Below are 23,267 nucleotides of genomic sequence, written 5' to 3'. Positions count from 1 at the left end.
ATCCAAAAGTAACCCAAACTGAAATTAATCTGAACCGAAAGCAATTCGATCCGAAAATATGTATATATTTTATTAGAATTATAACTGAATTAAGCCTAAATGATAAGATCAACAAACAAGAACACATATTTTTACAAGAATATATCAATAATTCTATATATATTTGATTAGACTTATAACCAATTCAATTCGAATTTACGTAATCCAAAGGTTGACCCAAATAAAAAATCAACCGATCTGATATTGACTCAATCCAAAAGAAAACCGATCTGATATTGACCTCACATAAAATCTAATTGATCTGGTATTAACCCGACCAAAAAATCAACCGATCTCATAGTTACCCGACTCAAAAATTGACCCACCCGAAAATTGACCCGACACACTACCAGACCCGACCTGATTTACCATACACCCGAACTAAATCCGAACCAGACCTAATCCGACCCAAATAAAATTAAACCGAAGATAATCTAGACCCGAAATGATCCGACCCAAAATAAAATGACCCAAACCTAATCCGAATGACTCATTTGCCACCTCTATAATTACTCCTTGTTGTTTCATTGATATTGTTGATTTGAGTTGTTTTTCTTGAATTTTATGCAAGACTTTAATTTTTAAAAACAACATTAAAAGAACAAGTTATGTAGTTTTTATTTTTCTGAAATCAAGGTTGGACTCATGAGCATGATTTGGGGCATGACGATGTCCGACGTGACAGATTTTGGTGGTCCAGTCAGCAGCAACTTCCAGAAGGCGATTCAATCAGCATTCTCTGGAAGGATGGACGGACGGAAATTACTTAGGATTTAAGTTTGTGTTTGAATTTGAAATGAATATTTGGGGATTATCATTTTATTATTTAGGATTTTATTATTCGAATGATTTTAAGATTTATCTTTAGTTATTTCATTTTTCTTTAGGTTATTTGAAAGCTATAAATACCTCTTAGGATAAAGCTTAAAATGTAGATTTGTTTTTGTTTTATTTTTATTTTATAAAAGTTTTCTTCTTTTCATCTTTGTTTTTACTTATTCTTTACTTTATTTTATTTTAAAAACGTTAAGTATGATTTCTATCATGCTTAGCTAATTTTCTCATTTAGCCGATGACTTAGCGATGACTCAATTCATATTATGAGAATTGGAAAACACTTAATATCTTCGGATATCATTCTTAATTTTCTGCAAACTTGGATTGGCAATCGACCTTTCCTTTAAAAATCTTAACACTTTCATTTCAAAAGTCAATGTTGGCCTAGATGTTGTTTTGATTTAAAGTTGGGAGGAAGAATAGGCTGGTAGCAAGTTCGACTTCCTATGAACACACTTAGCGGTAGTCCACTAAGGGAAATTAAGATCAAATTCGATTCTCATTAAGACAACATAATCCGAGTCGGGCTTTTCCAACACTTAAAGTTATTTTGGTGCTAACAACGATATTCGTAGTTAGTCTAAACAAGGACTGAATTTCAAAGATTGACTTGGGAATAACGGTTTACCGGAGAGAAAAGTTATTTACAAGGGTTGGACCTTGTAGATTGTAACCGACATGAATTCCGAAGCAAAATCTCTTTTGATGATCAAAATGAATTGAGGCAAAGCGAAGCTTGAGGCTATTTTTCATCATATTGTTTTCAACGGTTATTTTCACTCTTTGTTATTTCTTTACTTATTTAATTTTACTTAGTTTTTATTGCCAAATTCTCCTTATCTTTTTTCTACAGTTTCCCTAAATCAAAATCAAGACAATTCGACATTGGAAATTTCTAAGTTCCTGTGGATCGATCATTTCTTCTCTATACCACGTTTCAATTTATTTCATTTGAGAAAAAAGAACATTTTATTGACAATATATGATGTTTGTCATGATGTTATCAACTAAAATCAAATAAGATTAAAGAATTAATTTTAATTTACTATTTTTGTCTTTAAACTCATGATTCAATACGATCTTAATGCAACTCATGTCATAATCTTTTTTATCTCATAATATTTTAATAGCATATCAGGCATGAAAAAAAATTAATTTTTATATTATTCTATCTTTAATTTCTTGATGCCTAATTAACTAACTAAACAAATAATATTGATCTACATCAATTCATTTGAGCACGTTTATACATTTCTCACTTACAATCATTGAGGAGCCATGATATATATCTTTTATGATTACATAAACAAATTTCATCTTAAGCACTCACATCGCACTACATGTTTATTGTCATGTTCAAGCACAACATTTATAATTGTCTGATTAAAGACAATGCTTGACAATGTTAAAACATAATAATCATCGTGTTGAAAACCGTAATAATTTCATGTTTAAGTTAAATAATTGTTGAAGATTAATATATAATATTGATCCATGTATTAATCTAAAAACGAGATGACCTAATATTTGCTCTCAACACATGTATATAAATTTGATTTATAGCTTATTCACATATTCATCTCATGAAAATTTATCAGAGTTCATATTAATCTTATTTTATTATTGTTCTCACAATAATAATCGATTAGAGATATTTATAATAATTGATAATATTATTCAATAATATTAATATATAAGAAGAAAGCAAATTTTGATGATAATAAATTTAGTAATCCAAACATTATTATCATACAATAAGCCTATGCCATTATTACTAGCAAGAGGTGGACGAAAAGACTCATGGACTCTCTCATTTGATGGACGAGAATCACATGCTACCGCCTGCCTCATCCACTGAGTTGACTCAACAACTAAAACTCTATTAACCAGCTCCTAAAAATCAGACATACCCAGAGCTGTAAAAGAGATTGAATTTCATTATTCAGACCATCCATGAACATACATCACTTATCTCCCTCTGTCTTGATGTACCTGCAATCTATGAAATTCTTGCCAGCACAGTTCCAGATGGCTGATGTGTTAACTAAACCTTTACCTACTTCTTTCTTATTGAAGGTTTGCAGAGAGAATTGTTGCCAGCTGGCTTGGTTGTTACGTTGCTATCAATTTGTTTGGGCTAATTGACTGTGGTTACTTGATCTTTCTGCTCCTAGCTTTAAAATTGGGTCAAACTCTGGTGTTGATTCATAGCAGCAACAGGCTATATTAATTGAGGAAGAGTATAGTGCCAAGATCAACTTTTGTCTTCTAGGCAAATGATATCTTATTGCCTAAATTTCCCTTCCTTTTTTTTTTATCTGCCGATTCCTTTTTCCCTGTGCTTCAGCTTTTGATCTTCCATCTTCATTCAGTGTATCTGCTTGAACTTCGTAGCAATTCAAGAAGGGCTGCTGCTTCAACAACTCTCTCTTCGGGGCAGTCAGAATAGTGGTTTCCCACTAATTTTGTAACTCAAGGTAACTGCACACTTCAATTTGTGTTTATTAAGAAACGAATCTGTTTCTCCAAGATCTACAAAGTATTATCCAACCAGGATTCAGTGGTTATTTTCCTTATCATTACTCAATTAAAAAAAAGTAGTTATTTTCGTTATCATTAGATCATGTAAGTATATTTGAAGCAATGAAAATAAAGCGTATAATATCACTATAGAAGACGCGGATATATTAATAGTAAAAGTAGGTAAAAAGATGATATTATACAACGTTACATGAGTAAATGAGATAACATCGACTAAAAGTGCTATCCCTATGGATTCTTAACATCCATTTTTATTATGTAGCTTTCATTAGCTGACGAACTTCCATGGCCAAACTTTCACGTGACGCTGCAAATGGGACAGCAAAAATAAAACATTCACCAGTTAATAAATTGAAAACCATAACCAACGAACTCGGTGAGCATTAAAAAAGAAATTAGAGGCATAGGAACCTTTTGCAGTCGGTGCTGGGGCTGATCTGGTAAGGGATGCTGACACCGCACTTGGCTGGGAGTCCACTTGCAAGGTTTAAGTCGATGCCTCTTATGCTGTTAGCCGCACTTTTGAGGCAGTTGCAAGCTGCTTGGCGGTCTGGTGTTGTTTGGGCTTCGGCGTTGAGGGCTTTGATCCCACTGCAGCATGCTGAAGGAACAGTACCACCGCCTGGACCCTTCAAGTAAGGAATGCAGGGTGCCAATTTGGTTGACTTCACCACAATTCATGGCTCCTTGAGCCAGGGGTGCACCAACCACAACCAAGCACACCACCACCACACATACAAGCTTAAGGGACATAGAGCTAGCCATTTTGATTGATTACAACAAGAAAAAAAGCCGATCTTATACAGCTTGTAAGGAAAGTGCTTAGTGGGTGCCAATGCTGATTGCTGATTTCTGGTTGCCGATCGTTGTGTGATTACCGGTTATTGCTCGAGGGTTTTTATAGCCGGGAAGTTGAGAGAAGGGTTATACGACAGCGTTGGGCGTTGGTGGTTGGCTTAATTCAATGCAACATCAAATATTTGAATCCACATGATCATTTACCATGTGGATTGGGGTTATTGATCTAAAAGCCCCCATTAAGACCGCATGAGGAGATAAAGTGTTTTCCCAATCAATTATGGGCAACCGTCACTCACTTCCTGCTTGATTGCTGTTTTCTTTCAATTCAATTAAAAATCATGCCCAAGGACTGAAATATTAGTTTAATTTTTTCTACCTGCCTTCTCAGAAATATAACCGTTCTTTTAAAACTAATCAACTTATTTTCGACATTTAATCTCAAAGTATTTGTTTTCTTTGATTATGGGATTAAACCTCGCATAAATTTAGAGTAGTAATGGATTTAGAAATATATTTTAAGGTGGCAACACATATGTTAATAACACAATTTTTTTATGAGGATGGCATAAATAAAATTTTAGTGTGGGCACATCAATAAAATAAGTAACTAATCGAAAAATTCGAACTTCAACGTGGGTCCGTGCCCATCCTAAGTATATTGTGGATCCTCCATTGATTTCAAGTCCTATTTTATCAATTATACTTTGATTATATTCAACATTCTCAACGGAACAATTGGATTGTATTGACTATTTATGATTTATCTTTTTTTAATTTGGACATAAAGTTGTAATTGTTGATTAAGTGATTATTGGTCGATATCAAGATCTTTTGCCTTCAAGAGGAAGAAGAGTGAGAGTAGGACATGCGGTGCTTTCTCTCCCATCTCAATCTTGGTCGATAGGTTTCGTAATGATTTTTAATGTTGATGTCAGACGCAAGATCATTATAACTACTTTTAGGTTGATGGATTCAGTAGATATGATTGACTGATAGTATATTTAATTATGATAAATCACCTAAATTTATTAGAAATCATATTAAGAGATCACAATCTTCTAAGGAGGTCAGATATTTGAGGTATTTGATAATGAAATTAAATATTAGATAAATTTTGAGATCAGCTTTATCTACTTTTATCCTATTGAACTTGTTAAATAATTATTTAGGAATGATAAAATGTTAAGAACTGTAAAAGTAAAAGTAAATATATTGCAATTTTCAAAATTTATAAAGAATCTTTATATTAAAATAATTAATGTTAGCTTAATAAGTTAATTTTTAACTAAATAAATTAACCTAAAATAATGTTCAAAATAATTGTTTTTTAAAAATATGGTACATACCTCAACCAACTTCAAACTGATTTTAATGACCTAGAGCCTATGCGTCCCAATAAACGAACATTCCAGACCTCAACCTCAAATTCATTTTAATGGTCTTGTATACGTGTCCCACCAAATAATCTCTAGTGGTGATTAATCATCCATATATACTAGCACAAATTTAGTTTTCCTTCATATGCTTTCACGAACAAATTAGAATCTGAAGCAGGGGCGGATGTACATGGCTCCCTAGGGGAGCCATTGCACACCATTATTTTAAGAAAAATATTAAATTTAGTTTAATTTGTTAATAGGAATAGAAAAAAAAATAAGAAAATTTGCATACCCAAATTTATTTAGAATAGGGTATTAAAATTTTGGATCCCTATTTTTTTATTTCTAGATCCGCCGCTGATCTGAAGAATCCATATAATAACCACTATAAGTTATAAATTTAATTATCTTCTCATATCAAGCCCTGAGTGCTTGCTTCAATCCATAAAGTGGCTTTCAAAATTTATAGACATAATCTGAAAATCTCGATTTTAAAAACTCATTGGGTGGTTCATGTAAATATCACGATCTAACTTCCCATGCCAAAATGAATTCTTCACATAGATTCTAATCTTTACTAGCTGCTAGTGCTAGTAGGACTCGGACAATTATAAGTTTTGTCATTGGACTAAATGTTTCATCATAGTCTAGTCCATATTATTGAGAGAATCCTTAAGCTATCAATCGAATTTTATTTCTCTTAATCAATTTATTTGTGCAATGTTTTATCTTGTATATCCATTTATAAGAAATATGCTTTACATCTCTTGGCTTTGGTATAAGCTCTTAAGTCTGATTTCGATCAAGTATAGTAATCTCGTCTCTCATTTTTCAATCCATTCTACCTTTTGAGAAGCTTCTTCAAAAGTATCTGATTCATTTGTATCACATTTTTTATTAGGGTAGCGTTAACGTATTTTGAATTTGACTTTTTTTATCCTTGTTGATCTTCTAAGTGGTGTTGGTTCTTGTATTTCACTAACCTCACCATCTTCGATTGGTTGTTGGTGAACATTATCTTGTCACGGACTTTGAGTTACCTCTTCTCCTTCATTATCATCAATAATTTTAGTTTCATCTAGACTCAATTGAACTCCAAAAGTTACAAATCTTTTCTAAGAGCATATCAATCTGGCATAACTCTTTTTCTGAAGACCACCATAAAGATGATTCATCAAACACCACATTGCGAGACACAACATTTTTTACTTGTAGGATCACAACATCTTCACCCTTTTCTTAAATGTCATACCCTACAAAAATACACCTAATAGTTTTCTTGTCCATTTTACGTAAGCGGTCAAGTATAAATAACAAACACTTCCACAAAAAACTCAAAAATAACCGATTATTGATTCCATTTTCCATAATTTTAAAAAAAAAAGTTGGAAGAAAATGTAACATTTGTTGAGGAAGTTTGTTGATTACAAAAGTTGCAGTTTTCATTACTTCCGTCCAAAAATGATTTGGAACGTTTCTTGTATAAAGCATGTTTCAACATATTTCTATCAAATGTTTATTCTTCCTTTCAGCTATATTATTTTGTTGTAGAGTGCCAACACATATGAATTGATGGTATACTCGACACTCTTAAAGAAAGCCTAAAAACCCGTCTGAAGTGTTCTCTCTTCCATTATCTATGCAAAGAAAATAGATATCGTTGTCAACTTCTGCTTTAGCAACTCCTTTAAATTCTTTTAACTTTGAAAAGGTCTCAGATTTTTTTTATAAACTAGATTTACGCATATCTAAAAAAGCCATCAATGAAAGTCATTATGTACTTCATTCTATCAATGAAGGCTTGTTTAACAGGCCCAATCACATTAGAGTTGATCAACTCTAATAACTCAACTACTCTATATTTAGACTCTTCATATAGTAATTGATATGATTTTTTATATCGGCAGTCTACACATATTGTGTCTACACAATTGATCAGGTTTAATTATTTGAAGTTAGCTTGATGAACGGTGAATTGGTGGCGTTGGTCGATTTTTAACCACCTTATCAGATTCAAGTTTTTCTTAATGTTAAAAACAAATAATAAGCAAGGAGTTATTGTCAGTGTATAAATTTATGGGTAAATTGTACCCATTACAACTTGATTACAGATAGATTTTATTTTGACCACTAATATTTTAATTTTATCAATCATATTATTTAATTATTTAAATATTATTAATAAAACTATTTACCAATGTTATTAAAACCGGACCGGACCGGCCGGTTCGACCGGTTGAACCGTGAACCTGTGGCCTGTCCGGTCCGGTTAACTTCCAAAACCGGCTGTGCACAGAACCGGTAGAACTGGCTGAGAACCGACAAAACCGGGGTGAACCGACAAAATCGGTGTAAACAGCTGGTTCTCTTTTTTTCTTTAAAAAAAATTAAACCAAACGACGTCATTTGTTAAACGAGCCGAGTCGAACTCAAGTACTGCTGAGTTCGACTCGAACTTGAAAACTTTAAAAGTAAGCTCAACTCGACTCAAAAACTCACGAGCTAAAAATTATCAAGTTCAACTCGAACTCGAAATATAATATTGAAACTTGAACTTGAAAAGGCTCGAACTCAAAAAAAATTTAGAAGCTCGATTGAAGCCTGAAATTCGAGCTCAATTGAAGCAAAAGAATAGGTTGCTCCATGCTCACCAAAAGGCTCTATGATTTTGAATGTCAAATTACCTCTAGTATTTATAGAAGTCAGTTGGGATGCTCTTCTATGTTTCTTAGCCATGTGAGATTGTTTTGTTCTCATATTTTTACTCTTTAGACTTTTGGGATGCTCTTTTATGTTTTTTAGCCATGTGGGATTGTTTTTTTTTAAAATTAAACCAAACGACATCGTTTGTTATGATTTTTTTTAGCCTCAAATTTATTTTTTGATTATAGTTATATAATTATATTTATTATTTAATATGTTTTACCTTAAATATTATGTTGTAGTTGATTTGAATCATTTTGTTTCACTTGATTTTATGTTTTTTAACTTATATATGTTATGACTTGTGGTATTTTTATACTTTTTAATATTGTAAACTTAAAAAAATGTTATATATATATATATATAATATTGCTTTGAATATTATGTAAAATTTTAAAAAAATATATTATTTTATATAAAATCTGGTTGAACCAGTGAACCAGTACCTTCACCGGTTCAAGGTTCGATCCGATTTTAAAAACATTACTATTTACCGTTAATATTTGACAAAGAACTGACATGATAGTTAAAAAATATAATATATTTACATATTTAGTTTTTATTACTTACACATTTAATAGTTCTTATCACTTTTCCTTATTTGGTCCTTGTGTGATCTTAAGTGGCTATTTTTTGTGTCAATGATTATAGGAAAATATCCTAATCATAATTTTTGGGTTATACTTGTAAATCTTTATTGTAATTCTATATATTTTCTATTTTTAATAAAACTAGCGACTTTCTGTAAAAAAAAAAACGCAATGGTTGTCAATAAATAGGTTAACCTATATTACTATTATCTAGTAAGATAATTTTTATGGGAAGAGCAAACCAATCTTCTTAGAAGATTACAATCACTTTCTAAGCGATCTCTAACAATGATACATATATCCTTTCACAAATCTGGTATTATATTTTATTCTTAATGATTTAACATAATCAGATAATGAGTTTTGATTTTATATCAATTATATTTTGGTTCCATCATTCGAAAGCTTGTAAAACTAAAATTATGAATCAAATAATATTTGAAAATATAGAAAAAATATTTTTTTTATAGCTCGATCAATCAAATAAAAAAAGCTAGGAGGGGATAAATTGACTATTTAGATTTTTTTAGAAGCAAAAATAAAAATGAGGTAACAAAGCGTAATGATTTATAGTGGTTCAATTTTATATGAATTTTATTTCTATTGCCTTTTAACTTTTAAATTTAAAAATTTTCTGAAATTCAATAATTTAGTTTAGACGATAAACTGTAACCTTAAAGACTATTTTATGGTTGCTACCAAAACCTTAAGAACAAGCCCTCCCAAACAATGATACAAGCAAGCAAAAAAAAAAAACAATCCTTTCAAGATTTGAATTTTTGCACAATAACCACAAATCCAATTGAAACACTTGAACAATGAAAATACAATAAAAACTTATATAGTTCTTCACATGGAGGAATCGGCTCTTGACCTATGTGGAGAGAATTAGACGCGGTATATCATCGGGTCCTAATTACCCGATATGTGGAAAATCATGAAAAGACCATCCTTCACACTCTTCGGGATTGCTCAACAACTGGAAATGCCTGGACGCAAATCATGCCAAGCCAAAGAGCAGGGAGATTTTTCATCCTTCCCCTATTTGATTGGCTGAATAACTTAAATGTTAATGCAAGTACTGATTAAGCTTCCTATAGGTGAAGGCATATGTTCGACATCATGATTTGGAGAATCTAGAAGCAACCAACTTCATTTTTTAATGGCGAGAGCTGGTCCTCGGAGGCGATGGTTTAGAACGCTCGTGCCTAGGCCCAATCTATCTTTTCCAGATCGAAGAATTATCTCCAGCAAACCAATCGGATGAAAAGCAGTCTAGTTTGGAGACTTCCCAACAACCCTGGAGCGTTTAAACTCAACACCAATGGAGCGGTCAAACAAAGGACCATGAAAGCATCTAGTGGTGGCATCAACCACGATAGCAACTGGATCGTGGGTTATAGCCGACATATTGGACGTTGCTTAGTGCTCCACGCTGAACTTTTGGGACTGTTGGTTGGTCCCCATGTAGCCTGGAAACATGGAGCTAGATGCCTTATGGTGGAGATGGATAACGCGGAAGCCATTAGACTGATCACCACCCATAGCCAAGGACATGAGTTGATTCTAATCCGGAGGATATGAGAGATGATGCAGAAAAGCTGGACGGTTGAGTTTACACTCATTGCCCGGAAAGCTTACAATGTCGCCGACACTTGTCCATTATGACTATACGTTGCACATAGGGCTCTCTGAATGACAATATCCATTTGGTAATATCCGTTCGTTGATTCAAAGTGACTTGCAGACTAGGAGAAGAACCCCCAATAATAGTTAAGCTTTTTAATTCTCTTGTAACAAAAAAAAATACAATAAAAACTTGCAAACGTTTACAAGAAAAAGATAAAAAAAATTAAGCTTAAATGAAGATTTTTTACTATTGAATATTGGTAATAGCTATGTTTAGTTTAGTTTAGGTTTTATTAATTGATAACCAGACTCATCTTTTTATATGCGTAGAATGTAATATGTCACATGGTTCTAAAATTTTAGAGGCTCACACTATAATAAAATTCGTTAATAAAAAAATTGTATTTTCTCAAAAAAAAAATATGTTATCATTCCTTTATTAATTCTCATGATAAATTTTAAAAAATATTTTAGTTTTCTTCTCTACTATTTTAATAAATGAATTGTTATCATTCTTCCTAAAAAAACTCCACTAAAATCATGATGACTAGCGGGGAAAGTCTTTTTTTATATTTATTCTAATTTCGTTCTTTTTCAATTTCTTCATCATCTAAAACCCAAAAAATGAAAATTTCTACTACTACTTTTAATTAATGTTTTGAATGTTGAATTTTTAATCGATGAATTTAATGATTTTGAGAATTCGAAGGTTGTTTATTCTCCAATTTGATAGTCCCGTTGAAGACTTGCAATTCGAGTGTTTAAAAGTGTCATTCTTCTAAATTTTCAGGTTCTTTCTATCTTTTTGGTTTTTAATTCATCACTTGATCTCTTTCTTTGCGAATTTGATCATGAGTCATGCAATTAGAAAACATGATTTCGGATGTGAAAAAAGTAAAGAAACCAAAAGAGTTAACTCAATCTCAAATAAGAGTTCTTGATAAGTTCTTTGTGAAGGAATTGCATACTTCTGTTGAAATTAATTTGAATGATTATTATGTTAATTTAAATGACAATGATGATAATTGTGTTGATTTTACTTCTAAAAGTGTTCGGAGAATAATATTTTTTAAATAAAATATCACGATTATAGAGTTATTTTGTGATATTATCTTAATTTCACATGTTTAATTTTTTTATAAGAAATATTAGTAATATGATAAATTTTGATATTTTATAAATTCGTTTTATTATAAAATATTTTAGGGACATTGTTTAAAAAAGTGGCACAATGCATTCACATCTTTTTGGACGGACCTGTTGATAATATACACACTTACAAACGTAATTGATCGAACTCAAAACTTCTAAAAAGGATGATATTTTTTGCCACTAAGATTATTTTATGAATTCAAAAGTCAAAATTTAATTAATTCTATAATTTAATGATTAAATTGATAATTGTCCAGATGAAAAAAGTAATATATACATACATACATACTATAAATGCAATCCCGTTAAAGAGATGGAGGAGTTTAATTGTTGGGACACGTATGCAATATCATTAAAATAAATTTGAGGTTAGTTGAGGTAGGTACCGTATAATTAAAAATAATTATTTTGAACATTGTTTTAGGTTCATTGTTTAGTTGTAAAATTAAAGTATATATCCATGCTTTTGTTTTATATATATATATATATAATTATATGAACTACGCGAACCAAATTAATTAATGGTTAAAAAATTGTTGTATTTTTAGATATTTCGGTTTCAAGCTTAGCGACTGTAGCAAGGGTGATGGAACATTCATTGTCAAATGGTTGAGATTATTTTGAGAAAATAATTAAACTTAACTTAACGTGTTAAGGAAAAAAAATAAAAATTTTGCATACCTATTATTTTAAAAAAAGAAAAATGAAAATTTTGTACTCTCATTCTTATATTTTTAGATTCATCACTGACAGACGTAACTGCTACAACCGAAGATCTTTAAAAATAACAACATTTTCTTTAATAACTAACTTTAAAAAAACAACATTTCTTTAATAACTAATAACCTGACTCAATAGATTCTTTTATATATTCCGTTTGAATTGTGTTTTAATCGAATTGAAAGAAAAGAACAATGTAGCAGGAAGTGGGTGACGGTTGCCCACAATTGATTGCGAAAAACACTTCATCTCCACCTGAGGTCTTAATGGGGTGTTTATATCAATAGCCTCAATCCACGTAGACGTGGCAAATGATAATGTGCATTCAAATATTTGTTGTTGCATTGAATTGAGCCAACCACCAACGCCCAACGCTATCCTATTTCTCCGTTTCTTTCCACAACCCTCTCTCAACTTCCCGGCTATAAAAACCCTCGAGCAATAACCAGCAACCACACAACAATCACAACCAGAAATCAGAAATCAGCACTAGCACCCACTAAGCAATTTCCTTGCAAGTTTATAAGATCGTTTGTTTTTTTCTTGTTGTAATCAATCAAAATGGCTAGCTCTATGTCCCTTAAGCTTGCATGTGTGGTGGTGGTGTGCTTGGTTGTGGTGGGTGCACCCCTGGCTCAAGGAGCCATGAATTGTGGTGAAGTCACAACTAAATTGGCACCCTGCATTCCTTACTTGAAGGGTCCAGGCGGTGGTGCTGTTCCTTCAGCTTGCTGCAGTGGGATCAAAGCCCTCAACGGCGAAGCCCAAACTACACCAGACCGCCAAGCAGCTTGCAACTGCCTCAAAAGTGCGGCTAACAGCATAAGTGGCATCAACTAAACCTGCAAGTGGACTCCCCAGCCAAGTGCGTGTCAGCATCCCTTACCAGATCAGCCCAGCACGACTGCAAAAGGTTCCTATGCCTCTAATTTCTTTTATAATACTCACTGAGTTCGTTGGTACGGTTATCAATATATTAACTGATGAATGTTTTATTTTGGTGTCCCATTTGCAGCGTCAAGTGAAAGTTTGCATGGAAGTTCCCAGCTAATGAAAGCTACATAATAAAAATGGATGTTAAATCCATAGCGATAGCACTTTTAGTCGAAGTAAATCTCATTTACTCGTGTAACGTTGTTAGGTCGCTTTATGCGACCATATGATATTATCTTTCAACTACTTTTATTATTAATATATCTTTATATTAATATCGATTTAATCAAAATTCTTATTTAGGAAAATGAAAATATATAAACACAAGACAGATAATCCAGACCTAACGAAAAAGTTCTATTATTATAAATAATATAAAAATCTGCTTAACTTTCTGTTCTCTATCTATTAGCAGTTGATAGCCATCTTGTTTCACCAACCGATATCAACGCAATCACCGAGTTAATCCATTGTATGAAACCAAAATACCCTTGTAAATATTCCTCTCTTGAAAAATCAAATGAGAAAATAATACTCATCAACTCAATATATTCAACTGAAGCTTTTCACTTAATTTTACACAATCCATCGAATACTCACCCCTACCAATTACTATTATTAAATTTTACAGGAAAAAAAAGGAATAAAAGCATTATTTAAATATTTCCTATCTAAATAGTGACTCGTTGTCTCATCCATTACAAGCCCTCTACTCGCAAATTTATCTGACGATGGCTCCACACATTCCATGCGTAATCCGGAAATGCACGGCATTGATGGAAAAGCACCGGCCTCTCCTCACACTTCTGGTAAATGTTGCAGTGTTGACTGATTCAAGTTAACCTCTTGTCCATTTTGTACTTCTACTTTACCCGTACAAGTACTATTCTCCCCGGATTCTATATGAAGTCCAACAGCCTTTACCATGTAATAACTTCTATTAAGTGATTATTCAAGAGCACAACCAAGCAAGGAGATAATAACTTATTCACCTTGCATAACTCTGAAAACACACGCAATTGATGGAAACTTCGTGGCCTCTGTTTCCACTTCTGGTATATTGAGATGGTGTTAACTGCTTCAAATGATCCTCTTGTCCCTTTTGAAGTTGTACTTCACCGGTATTAGTCACGTCTGATTCTAGGGGAAGAAGACCAACAACCTTTAACAGTAAAGAACTACACAATCAACCGATTGTTCAAGTGTTGAAGCACACTAAGCAAGAAACTCGAACGAATAATTAACTGAATTAGATAAAGAGGAGGTAAAACTCACCTTGCTAGTAATCAATTTCTCTGAGTTCTGGCACTCTGATGATCTCCACAGAATCCTTGTAGTGCCGAAGAACCTGAAGTTGATGGAAACCCCACTGTTTGCACTTCAGGTATATTTTGCAACCTGTTGACCGCTTCAAATTAATCCATTTTCCCTCTTGTACTTCACAGGTATTGCTCGACTGTTCTACTTCATGTCCACTAACCTTAACAGTAACAGGAATATTAGAGCCTGAAAATTATTTGGGGTTTTCACTAAACAAATAATTAAGCAAGGAACTCACACCAATAATGAACCACGGTCTGAGAGGATTGTCTATACTGGAACTCTCAACCTCCAATAACTCGTTGAAAACATCAAACTGTAACTCCTCAGCAGACGGTTGAAGATGCCATGTTATCTGTTATACAGATTTAAAATTAGCATCAAATGCTAGAAAACACTAAAAATATTCATGGTTGACGCTTGCACCTGATAATCATGCAGTTCCTTAAATTTTGCAGCGAACCATTGTCTCTGATGGGATTTGCTATTTTCCCATCGGCATGCACGGGGAAACATCAACTGCCACTCTATCAAGTCTGATCGATCCAGGTCAATGTGCTCATAACACCATATATTTCACAATAAACATAACAAATAGTATATAAATGATAGCTTACATAAGCTGAAATCCTTCATGATCTCACATATAGAACCAGTCCCCAAACCCTGTATTGTTTTTCCTTTAAACCGAGGAAGAAAAGGCAGGGAAAAGGGAGTTTGATTTGACTGGCTTCTCTAAGAATCACGAATTTCAACAAAAACTACGACTTATTAGCCTCTTAACTAGTAATCTCAACTTACTTGAAGAAGTATAAGACAACCTCCAACATATTGCACATTTGACTCTTTTCTTTTGTTCAACCACATAACCATGTCCCCGAGAACAGCTGCACCCCATGCAAAGCGACCAATATCATCCACATTTTTCATAAAATGAAGGTAACGGGAATCCACTTTTCCATTTGCATTGGGAAAAAGTATAGTGCCAAATGTGAAGAGAATGAATGTCCTAACAAAGTCTTCGTTAACTACTTGTCCAAGTGAATCGAGTCTACTTTCAAGGGATGCAATTGTAATCTTCCTCTTCCATAAGGAAGCTCCATAATTAGTTTGAAGATCCGAAAAGGCTTAATCCTCCTTAAGCAGTATAGGATCACCAACCACATGAATCCCCAAAATTAGAGCAACATCCATCAGAGTAATTTGACAATACCAGGAAGCAGCATAAAACCACGTTCCTCGGAATTCCATCTCTCCATCAATTCTACCAGCAAACTCTTGCTCAACATCTGATTAGTTATTGAAAGCAAATTGCCAAAACCAACTTTCTTTATCGCAGTTCTTTGATCATCGGTGAGTTTCTCAACCCGATTAACAAATGACGACAAGGAAAATCTTGTACCAAAACTCCCAGTCTGTACATTTATGGATAAGCAAGCCCTCAATTATGCACGGTTTCATATCAACAAGGGGGGAGGGGGGGAATAACACTAAGGGAAGTCAAACATAAAAGCCTCATTTAAATTCATGTTCATTTAATTGGTGATGTAATTTCAATTTCTGCACAATATTTTCATTATTTGACTAATAATCAGTTAACACGCCAAATATTACAATTATACATAGATATAAAAGAAACAAGGCAGCTAAGCTTTCCAACGTTCCTCTACCTCTAAGCCAAGCAACACTAAAGGAAGAATTCTTTCTTTTTCATCTTTAAAAACTAACAATCTGAATCATTAATTTCCTATCACAAACTTGTGATTTTCCAGGAAAAATTAAAACGGGAAGCATATTTTTTTGAATGGAAAATGAAAGTACCGGTTTTGAATCGAGGCGTTCTTCGACGCCTAATCCTATCCCCATGGAAGACCTCCTCGTGGATCTCCTCATTGTAGACCTTTCCGGGAAAATGATAATGGTTTTTGAAAACCCTAAAGATAATAGATATCAACTGTGACTGTGAAGCTTGCCAGAGAAGCTTGAGAGAATTGGCGCGAAACAACAAAATTTGGGAGCGCGTCATTCCACGCATCCATTCTTACCGACATCTCGCTGTTATTTTTCTTCAGTTCAGTCTTATGGTATAATAATATCTTGATTAAACTACACATTTAGTATTTAAAGTTTAAGTTTTTGTCTTTTTTAGTACTAAAGTTTTATTTTTTTTAAAATCATACATAAGGTTTAATTTTAGCACCCTATAATTAAAAACTTAATAGATGGGGTGATGTGGAATTATTATTCTGTAGTTGGTTTTCCACACATGTTTTTATAATCCATGTTAGCATCTCACGTGGAAATATGAAAAATGAAGGGGTTTTTTTTGTTGAATATTCAACAATGGTCGGCATCGTTGAAATTGCAAATGGAATGGTTAAATGTGGAAAACATAGGCTGCTAAATTATTCAAAATTAGGCAGTTATTTTTGTTGAATTTTGTTCATGGGAGAATTGCAATTAGTCTCTGCACTTTAGGATATTTTCAAATATTAGTCCTTAAGCTTCAACTATAAATACCTTAGCCCATTTAGCATTAAAATCATCCCAAATCATTTCTTTCTCCCAATACTAGAGAACTTTCTTGTGAGTTGTGAGTGTTTGGTAAACACCTATAAAATTTTCTCTCTTCAGTAAAAGATTTGCAACAGTTCGGAGACGTAGGCATAATTGGCTGAACTCCGTTATCAATTTCGGGTATTATTTTTCCGCTTTTATTTTGCATTCTCATTAATCTAGTTATAGGGAACTTGAAAAAATTAGTGGAGCTCAAAATCCGGTAGACATGTTAACAAAGACGGTGATAACGGACAAACTGAAGTTGTGTTCAACTTCAGTTGGCATGCTAGAGTAATAAGACCAGAAATGTTGCTGCATTGATCGATGTGTGAAGACATTAAAATCAGTCTTTAAGTGGGAGATTGTTGAATATTCAACAATGGTCGGCATTGTTGAAATTGCAAATGGGGGTGGCTAAATGTGGAAAACATAGGATGTTAAATTGTTCAAATTTAGGTAGGCATTACAGTTGAATTTTGTGCATGGGAGAATTGCAATTAGTCCCTGGACTTTAGGGTGTAGACACCCGTTTTTTGTCCGGGTCTTTTCTATTTAATTTTAATCTTATTATTATTATTATTTTGTTTATTATTATTATTTTGTTTATTAATTATTATTATTAATTACATATTACAACATTTTTGCATGCCAATCCCGAGGCCCAAACCAGAATCCAACTGGAACCCAAATCACTGGGTCCAATCTAGCAGATAACCCTAATCCTAAAACAAAATAGGGTTTTAAACCCTAAACCAATCTCCAGTCGCCGCTATGTGACTCTTCAGATTCCAGCCGAGCTTCACCCCGACAGTTTCTGACGCCGCCGCCGTCCTTCCTTACACCAAAACAGTAACAACATACATCCAACAGTGACAAGAATCAACATCAAGTCAGAGAATGATTATCCTAGAAATATAGGATATTATTATCCTATTTTTGAGGCCTCACATCCAACAACAAATCAACATGCAAAGCAAGATAAAAGGAAAAGGGAGCAGAGAGAAAAGGGGAAGAGGAAGATTCGGTGATAACAAAAAAAATACTATAACAAATTTTCTTATTAGTGGCATCTAGGTTATTGTCACTAAAACTTCAATTTATGTCACTAGATGTATTTTGTGACGTAAAAGTCAATGTCACGACGATCGTCACCCTAGGTGTGTCACTAAATATCAAAAGTGACGATGTATGTGTTATCGCCATATATTGTTAAATATATAGTGATGCTAATGGATAACGTCACAGTTTAATTTGCATTCAATGACAATTGCTTTTGTCACTAAATGATGTACATTTTCGTCATTAATAAATCATATTGTCACCAATAACACAATAATTTCATTGAATACGTGACGAAAAGAAAATTGCCACATTATTAGTAACATAGTATATCGTCACCTAATAATAGCATGAATGACATTTATATATAACGTCACTATACAATTAATATTCAATGACAATTGATTATGTCACTAAATTATGTAAAATTTCGTTATTGATGATTTATATCGTCACAAATAATGCATTAAAATCAACTTATATGTGACGAAAGAGATATTGTCACATTTTTAATGACATAATATATCATTACCTAATAATATTTTGAATGATGATTATGCATAACGTCACCATATATAAGGTCATAGTGGCAAAACTAAAAATTGTCACATTTTTAATAACAATATATATTAAAATATTATTTATACAAATCTAAATAAAAAAATAGTTCACTTATTGCAAAATAATAAGATTTAAACAAATATTTCACTAAAAACATAATAATTTCATTTCTATAAATATAAAAATGTTTAAATGTTTACATAAAATAAAAATAATATGATAATAATATGACTTGTGGAATATTTCGTTGTAGCAATCTCAATCCAAACCTTGAGTCGGTTGTGATTCTGTTAATGTTGTGTTCGTGGTATCATTGGTAGCTACAAATTAAAATAATCATCATTAGTTACTACAATTAATATTATATAATAATTTTTATTTGATTAACCATATCGTTTACCTGAAAATTGAAACGATGGCACTTGAATTCCAACAGCTAACAAAACAGATCAAATAGCTTCTATTTGAGTTTGAATCAATTCAAAATTTGACTTATAGTTATTAAGTTTATCTTCTTTATTCTTCAAACTCTTTTTTAACTCAATTGTATCTGCACTTGAATTTGCTTTTTAGGCTTTGGCCCATATACAAGCCCCGAAATGTATCTTGGTCTAGTACCAAGTACCTCATCCATTATATCATCAATATTCTTAGGTTCTGCTCCTTCAGCCGGAGTTGATTGCAACTCCGCCATTTTCTCCTAAAAAAAGTCATTCATAAATAAAATAATTCTTAGATGAAAATTACAATTTAATACTTAATTTTGTGAGGTTTTACATATTTTGTTTGTGCCTCAGATGTTGTCCATCCTTTGTCATTTGAATAATGAGTTGCCTTGAAGAAATCCATCCTATTTGGTTCTTCATCCTTGCGCTATATGATTTCAAAATAAAATTAGACTTTAAAATAAAAAATAAACTTTATAATAAATATCAAAAGTGTCCAACTACCACAGGATTTTTCTTAAACAATAATAGCATTAATGTTGCCAAGGTATTTACTGAGATGACAGTGAAAATGAACAATATACATTTCAATTCCCAATATCAATGGAGTTACTAATATTGATATGGTTTATGGAATATTTGTTTCTATCTTATGTAAACGCACAACACATGACTCGCCTCTAAAAATGCTCAAACTACATATCTTTATTTGACCTAGGAAATTTATTTACATTGAGATAAAACGTAGAGGAACTTGATTGGAAAATTCCTCAACAGTTTTTTGAACAAAAGAACACTCCTCTTCCTTTTCTAATGCTTTTCCTGAATTTCTACACCTATCTTCATGTATTGTTCACAGCCAAATATGAACATGCAATCAATCCAAGACTGCCGTCCTTTCTTCTCTTAATTCACTCCTAAATCTTATCTCTTGTATATACTATTCACAAGCGTTATACTTAAAGTCACATTCGCAAGTTGAAGCTCGGAGAGCCTTACCCATTCTCAGGTCGTTGCCATGGAGGACCAAGAGTTGGCCCAGGAGTAGTTTGAATTCTGACTTTGGAACCATTGCTTGGTTCAACTTCAGACTCCTGACCAGGTTCTAGATATGTGACCTGAAAGATTCTAATGCAACAGTGAACGGAAGTAAAGCCATATGCATGGATACATCGAACAGTAGCAGATTCGGTTGAAAATTACTTTAAGACCAGATGCTCTACAACTAAATATATTTAATAAAATGACAAGTTGTCCTGAATTGTTTACATTTAACATTATCATCAATTTATGATGGTATATTCAATGAACCAAACCACAAAAATACTGTGAAGCGTGAACCATAAATAGTAACAGATGCCTAGTAGAACCCCTGAAAACTAAATTAACGATTTAACTCACATTTCTGAAAAGAGGATCCAGCAAAGGCTTGGCATTTGGAGTTGCGAAGACTCTAAGATTTGGGGACATTTCTGAGAAAGGTTTTAAGGTCCTTAAATGGCAGTATTCATCAAGGTTTTGTGTAATCAGTAAGCAATCAAGTTGAGGAAGATCAGAAAGCTGCACAAAGGAAGTTACACCGCAATTACAACAAACACACTTATTAAACAACAAAGCAAATTATATATATATATATATATATATATATAACATGGATACAAAAAAAAAAAAAACCTTGAAATTCCTAATAAATTTCTTGGCAGCGTCATAGAGCAATGGAATGTCGAAGTCCAAGTTACCAACCAGAATTGGATCAACCAAAAGTTTAACCCCACTTACATCCCACAGTCAACTATTCCCCTAAAAACCAAAAACTAAACCATGTCAACAACAAAAAAGAGGGTAAAAATTAACTGATAAATCAAAAAGAAAAAGAAACCCACCTCTAGGTAAGTGAGGTTGTATACATCAATCCCAGAAGAGCTGGACCCAACAACACTCTCTTCAGAAACAACAGCAGAAGCCCCCTTATCCCATCTGTGAAACCAACCCAAAACAAAAAACATATACATATAAAGACTAAAACATACAAAAAGAATCGTAGGTTTTGGTTTAAAAGTTAATGAATACTTGCAGGTTGAGAGCTTTAATCTATCTGAACGGAAGCTGAATGGGTTCGAGGAATTGAGGATAGACGAGCGGGTAAGAGAGCGGGTACGGGTCTGGGGCCTCTGTTTCTCAATGGTTTGCAACACAGAGGAGCGAAATTGCAATGGACCGCCATTCGTCCTTCCTTGACGAGTAAATTTAACGTTTTAGGGTTTCCAAAGACCTTTGTAAATTGTAAAAGTCGTGGAGCGATTGAAAGAGTAGGACTGGGGAACGCAGAATATTAATAAATAAGACTTGTGTTCTCGGTATTGTAGAGTGACGAATTTAAATGAGTAAATTTAACGATTTTTATGTTTTACTCTAAAAATTTTTGAATGTGAGATAATTTAATATAAAAATAATATCAATAAAATAAAAAGTATAAAAAAATCTATAAATTATATAATTTAATAAGGTTGTTAGATTATTTTTTAACATTAACTGACATAATTTTATGACGTCTTTTAAAATCGTCATATAAAAAAGAGAGATAAAAAGCAAGAGACAAATAATTGATTTCGTCGTGCTAAAACTATTTTTATGACAATAATAAAATGTTACTTTTAGTGTCTTATAAAATATGACAAATTAAATTGGTACGAATAAAACTTATTAGTGACAAATGTGCAACGCCACTATTTCAAATTCAATCGTCATTATAATAAATCGTCACTAATACTTGTTTTTTATTGGAGATGATTTTACAACGTCATTATTTTATCTAAATGTCATTAAAAGGTTTCCCACCAAATAATTTAGTGGGAAGATTTTGGTGCCAAACATATAGTGACAAAAATTAATGAACATTTTTAAAAGAGAAAATCGCCTCAGTGACCAAAAAAAAGTTATAATATACGATTTTAACCAACTTTTTTTGGATTTGCCAAAATGACCAACAAAATCGCAACGCGAAATAAAAATCGCAACGCGATCCCCAGAATCGCAAATCAGTTTCCAAAATCGCAACGCGATTCTTGAAAATCGCAATGCGATAGTACAAATTCGCATTGCGATTTTCCAAAATCGCAACGCGAATATGAAAATCGCAACGCGAACACATAAATCGCAACGCGTATCCGTAAATCGCAACGTGTATCCGTATATCGCAACGCGTATCCGTAAATCGCAACGATAATACATAAAATCGCAACGCGTATCCGTAAATCGCAACGCGATATTTAAAGCGCCATTATAATCGCTACGCGTATTTTATTTCAAATTACAAAAACGAATATTAAGACAAAATCCCGTAATCGCAACTCATAACCTAAAACCTAAAATCACAACTCAGTCCCATCTCCATCTCTCACTCTCTACGGCGAAGAAATCCGTCCCCATCTCCGAAGATTTCCGTCCCCATCTCCGGCGAAATCCCTCACAACCATTCACGGTCAGAAATCCCTCACAATATTCAGAAATGGAAAATCAACCTCCGAGGGTTAGTTTTTTTAATTATTTTTATTTTGAAATGTTTGCATTATTGTAGGTTTTTCATATTGAAACTGATGATATGTTTACTGGTCATTTCAATAATAGATTAACCATTTCACTTAGATTTCATTTCGCGTTACGATTCTGTCGTTGCGATTTTCATTTCGCGTTGCTATTCTCTCGTTGCGATTTTCAAGTTAGTATTTGTCTTTGTCTTTGTTCTGTCTTTTGGTTGAAGTAATGCAATCCATTCAAGTTTCAATTTGCAGAAGAGTCGCAACGAGATAAATGAAAATCGCAACGAGAGAATGACTGTCGCAACGAGAGAAATGAAAATCGCAACGAGAGAATCGCAACGCGAAATGAAAATCGCAATGCGATTTTGGTTTCGCGTTGCGATTCTTTCGTTGCGATTTTCATTTCGCGTTGCGATTCTCTCGTTGCGATTTTCATTTCTCTCGTTGCGACAGTCATCT

The 23,267-nt window shown here is 33.0% G+C and overlaps 3 long non-coding RNA genes and 1 pseudogene across 3 annotated transcripts; 1 reads left to right on the top strand and 3 right to left on the bottom strand.

The window, feature by feature from the left end:
• Positions 1 to 3,646: 3,646 nt before the first annotated feature.
• On the bottom strand, positions 3,647 to 4,115 carry LOC120212663. The gene is made up of 2 exons (XR_005524732.1): positions 3,829 to 4,115; positions 3,647 to 3,724 (listed from the first exon to the last, which is right to left on the bottom strand). It is a non-coding gene; the product is annotated as an uncharacterized LOC120212663 (long non-coding RNA).
• Positions 4,116 to 12,852: 8,737 nt separating this feature from the next.
• Positions 12,853 to 13,416, top strand: LOC120212741 (annotated as a pseudogene).
• A 1,497-nt stretch (positions 13,417 to 14,913) lies between these two features.
• On the bottom strand, positions 14,914 to 16,673 carry LOC120212664. Its single transcript, XR_005524733.1, has 3 exons — positions 16,466 to 16,673; positions 15,071 to 16,059; positions 14,914 to 14,999 (listed from the first exon to the last, which is right to left on the bottom strand). It is a non-coding gene; the product is annotated as an uncharacterized LOC120212664 (long non-coding RNA).
• Positions 16,674 to 19,420: 2,747 nt separating this feature from the next.
• On the bottom strand, positions 19,421 to 21,259 carry LOC120212657. Its single transcript, XR_005524731.1, has 5 exons — positions 21,153 to 21,259; positions 20,944 to 21,069; positions 20,671 to 20,829; positions 20,269 to 20,387; positions 19,421 to 19,696 (listed from the first exon to the last, which is right to left on the bottom strand). It is a non-coding gene; the product is annotated as an uncharacterized LOC120212657 (long non-coding RNA).
• Positions 21,260 to 23,267: the final 2,008 nt, after the last annotated feature.

Source organism: Hibiscus syriacus, unplaced genomic scaffold (genome assembly GCF_006381635.1).
Source record: "Hibiscus syriacus cultivar Baekdansim isolate YM2019G1 unplaced genomic scaffold, ASM638163v2 tig00110015_pilon, whole genome shotgun sequence".
NCBI lineage: Eukaryota > Viridiplantae > Streptophyta > Magnoliopsida > Malvales > Malvaceae > Hibiscus > Hibiscus syriacus.
Note: the sequence above shows the minus strand (reverse complement) of the source record. Positions and strands in the feature narration are given on the sequence as shown.